This window comes from Camelina sativa, chromosome 5 (assembly GCF_000633955.1).
Source record: "Camelina sativa cultivar DH55 chromosome 5, Cs, whole genome shotgun sequence".
Lineage (NCBI taxonomy): Eukaryota > Viridiplantae > Streptophyta > Magnoliopsida > Brassicales > Brassicaceae > Camelina > Camelina sativa.
In genome coordinates this window covers 31,626,922-31,631,894 of record NC_025689.1, presented here as the reverse complement: position 1 = coordinate 31,631,894, position 4,973 = coordinate 31,626,922, and positions in this window count along the sequence as shown.

Below are 4,973 nucleotides of genomic sequence, written 5' to 3'. Positions count from 1 at the left end.
GGATTGATGACTCTTCTGTTTGGGAACAGGTTTCTGACTTGGAGCATCAGTTTTGGACAAGCTTTGTCGCGGTCGTGGAGGGGTGTCGATCGGTACCCTCTTAGTGGCATCGATCGACACTGAGTCTGATGCTCGTGTTGCAGAAACTTTTTCAACAGAAAAAGTCTGTCCATCAATAGTAGGAGCCCTCCTCAGCTTATCCATCTCAAAATTCAAACTCAAACCATCCACATTTAGTGCTATGTGTCCCTTCTTCACATCAATGATGGCACCAGCTGTAGCCAAGAAAGATCTTCCTAAGATGAGAGGATCTTTAGGCTCTTGATCATACTTCAGCACCACAAAGTCAGTGGGAATCATGAAGTTGCCAACCTTAACTGGAATATCCTCTAAAACACCTTCAGGAGTTCTTCGGGAGCGATCAGCCAAGATTAGAGAAATCTGAGTTGGCTTGAATTCTGTCATCCCAAGTCTCACAGCAACAGAATGTGGCATCAAGTTGATGCTAGAGCCAAGGTCACAAAGTGAGTGAGAAAACCTTCCTGCTGAGATTAAGCAATCAAGTACAAAGCTTCCAGGATCTGGTAACTTCTTAGCAGTCCTACATTGAATGATTTCACTCACTTCCTTAGTGACAACCACCTCCTGCTTTCTATCCTTATTCCTCTGAACAGGCTGGTTCAACAGAATTGCACTAACATCTTTAGTTAGCAAGGCTCCTTCTTCAGGGCTAAAACCATTGGATACCATTCTCTTCACATAGCGTTTGAGAGGTGGTGAAAGCTTCACTGCATCAATTAAAGGCATCTCAATCATCACCTTATCCATCATAGCTTTGCATCTAGCTTCCTCCATCTCTTGCTTAGACTTTCTTGGCTTGGGAAAAGGAACCTTAGGCTTGTAGACCCTTTTAGCAGCTGGAACCTGAGATTTTGCGGTTTCTGGGCTCGTTTGGGATGAGTGTCGACCGACACCCAGGTGGTGTCGATCGACACCATCATCTGAAACCGAGAGATTGGTCGATTTCTCTTCTTTTTCTGAAGAAGCAAGTTCACCATCATCTTCATCTCGCACTGATATGGCATTGCAAGCATGTCTGGGGTTTGACTCAGTTCTTACTGGAAGAACACTCTCTTGTCGTTTAACAGACCCAGCAGTCTGTGCAACTTGAATCTCCAGCTTCTTAACATGAACATTCAATGCATCAATCTTCCCATTCAGCTTAGTATAGACATTGTCAATCTTCCCATTGAATGTCACTGTCAATTGCTCCTGTCCTTGCAAAAGCTGCTCAAGCATGGCTTCCATTCTACTCTCTGAAGAATTCTTAGGAGGTGGAGACTGATAAGATGAGTTCCCATATGTCCTTGTATAGCCATTGTTCTGTTGTTGCTGCTGATACTCTGGCTTGGAAGTGTAGCCTGAAGAGTTCCCACTGTAAGGCCTATTGCCTTGCTGATTTCCAAACCGCTGTCCCTGATTCCCATACACATAGTTCACATCTTCCTCTTGGTGTCCTTGATCAGGTTCTGGCTCATATGTCTCAACCTCAGCAGCAAAATGAACAGATTTCTTTCCCATAAGGAGATTATGCACTGAATCCAGCTTAGCATTAACAGAAGCTAACTGGTTTGAATCAAATCCTCCATGCAATCTCTTCCTTTCAGCATCTGCTCCCTTAGTGCTATTGCTAGAAGCCAAATTCTCAATCAAAACTTCAGCATCTTCTGGAAATCTTGTTTTGAAATTCCCATGACTTGCAGCATCCAAAGCTAACTGATACTTCCAGTCACACCCTCTGAAGAAGATACTCAACAGTTGTACCCTTGAAAAACCATGGTGTGGACAATCCCTCTGATAAGCTTTGAATCTCACCCAAGCTGCCTTGAAAGCTTCATCTGGTCTTTGCTTGAAAGTGGATAACTTGACTCTCAACTCATCTGACATTGCATCATCATAGAAATGGTTGAGGAAAGCCACTTTGACTTGTTGCCAAGATGTCAAAGATCCAGCTGGCAATTGCTTCAACCACTGAGATGCCTCTCCTGCAAGTGAGTATGGGAAGAGCTTGCAGAATATGAAGTCCTCAGTCACTCCATTAGCCTTGATACTGGTCACAAGATCCTCAAAATGCTCAATATGGTCCAGAGGCTTCTCATTGGGCAAAGCAGAGAAAGGTCTCTGCCCAACTAGTTGAAAGTACGCAGGCTTCAACTCAAAATCATTCCTCTGAAAAGGGGGAGGAACAATAGCAGACCGGTTCTCATACACCAGATCAGCCCTATTGTAGTCAGCAATGGTCCTGATCAAGTCCCGGTTGTTCTCCTGTCGTCGAACTGGGTTCTGTACGTGGTTGGCAGCTCCACGCACGTCTGCAGGTGGGTGTCGATCGATGCCACCTGGTTGGTGTCGATCGACACCGTCGACACCATCAGCTGGTTCGTCGACAACAGCAATTTCAGCAATCACATTGCCCTCAGCATCAATCTTTTGGCCCTGCTCATTGCGCAAGTGGCCCTCTTGATCCCTCAAAGCACCATCCTCATCTCGCATCAGAATGATTGGGTTAACCATCTTCAGAGATTTGGCTGCTTTTCGGTTCTCACGCTCAAGTTTTCCCAACTCTTGGTTTGAAAGCTTCAGAATTGGACCAGTCTTATTGCTCCTTGTGTTAGGCTTATTAGGCATACACCTGAAACACACAAGAGAGAAGAAAACAAAAGCGTGTTAGTTTGAAAATAAAAAGAAAAATTTAGACAAAATCTAAAACTCAAATCTAATGGTAGATCAGAGAGTCCCCGGCAACGGCGCCAAAATTTGATATGCTCAAATTTACCCTAGAGCTACTCTCTCAAATTAAGAGATCACTGCAGTACTTAGGGGTCGAATTCCACAAGGACTCAAGACTACACAATAAATTATAGAGTTTTATAATTATGCTAAACAGATTAAATTGAATTAAAATAAAAGCAATGCAAAATATTAAATAAAAGCTGTTGTAAATTCAGAAGATCAAAAAGCTAGGCCTAGGGAATTTCTCAGGAAATTATGAAATATTAAATCAATCAATAAATTAGGATTCAAACAATTAAGAACAGATCTAGAACTCTAAACACTTTTGTAAATTAAATCAGTTCTCACTGCAAATAATATCTAAATTTAAAACCAGAAAATCCAAATCTCTTTGTAAAATTCTAGGTTAAAAATCAGCAATAAAATCAGGTTTAGATTGTTCACAAAATTATTAAATCAAATCTCTTTGCAAGAAATAATTTTGCTCATCAAAAGGTTTTATCAGGAAAACAATTATATTCTCATATCAATTTATTTTCCTAAAGTATTAATTCTAGATGGCCAATCAAGGATTAATATGAAGAACAACCTAAGATGAAGATCTAGAAAGATAATGAATCCTAAATAAACAGATCTAATAATTCATAAAATCCCTGTGAAAAACCCTAAACCTAACAAGCAAACTACTCAGACATAATCAATGAAGAACAAGACATGATTCTGAATAATAAGCAATAGAGATTAAAAGAGTAAGAAAGGAGTTTAAGAATTCTTCTCTCAAAGCAGTTCAGATCTCTCTCTCCAATAGCTCTCAAAAATCTCTCAGGGTTGCAGAAAAATAAAACTTGCTAGAATAAAACTTAAGGGTTTGGAAAACCTAAAAACACTATTTATATGTCCTTAAACACATCAGGGACTTATGTTGCAAATATGGAAAACTTTGGGACAGATTTGTAAAACTTCCAAATTTGTGATTCTTCATCGCCTAAAGAGGGTGTCGATCGATGCTAAGGCAGTGTCGATCGACACTCCCTCTCTGTTCTGACTCCAAGTTCTTTTCCTCCGAATTATTGCTCCAAACTGATCCAAATCACTCCACTTTGCTCCATCCATGCTAAAAACCTGTAAAGACTCAAAAACAATCTAGAAACAAATGAAAAGACACTAAAAGACTCCTTATATCATGGTTAAAAACCACAAAAACCATGATATATCAATAATCACTGTCACTATAAGCCGTGAGAGCATTGTCATCCTCGTAATCACAATCACTGTAGGCGCTAATTGTATAGTCTCCACTACCCCATTGTAATTGTTCCCTTGACATATCTCAGTATGCATTTGAGCAGATGGAAATCGGACATGGTGGGTTTGTGCATCTTCTGACACACATAATTAACAGCAAATTGAATACCCGGTCGAGTCAATTTTAGATATTGAAGTTTACCAGCCAAACTGCAAAAATATGTTGGCTCCATGAACTCTTTATCTTGATCTGGTACTTTATCAAGCTCTAGGGGTAGTGGTGTTGGCATGGGAGCGCAGTTCTCCATCTGAGCAGTGACTAGGAGATCCTCTGCATATTTTTGCTGAGACATGAACATACCATCAGGAAAGTACTGAAGCTGTATACCAAGGAAATAATGAGCTCTGCCCAAATCCTTCATTCTGAACTGTTTATTGAGTTCATCTAGCAGATAAGTGAGGGTTTTCGAGTTGTTACCAGTGACTATCATGTCGTCAACATAGAGCAGCAGAAAGATCAGGTCGTTGTTGCGTGAGTAGACAAAGAGTGAAGGATCCCACAAGCTGCATATAAAACCAAATTCCAAGAGAAAGGTACTAAATTTGTCATACCATGCTCTAGGAGACTGCTTCAGGCCATATAAAGACTTGTGAAGGAGACACACATAGTCTGGCTTATCTTGATCAACAAATCCTGCTGGTTGTTTCATATAAACTGTTTCTTCAAGGTCTCCATGGAGAAATGCATTTTTAACATCCATTTGTTTTAATTCCCAGTTATTGCAGACTGCAACATGAAACACCATCCTTACTGTTGGTGTTCTGACCACAGGGCTGTAAGTTTCCAAGTAGTCTATCCCTTCCTCTTGATCAAAGCCCTTTGCCACCAACCGTGCTTTGAGCTTATTGAGAGTTCCATCAGCATTCAGTTTAGT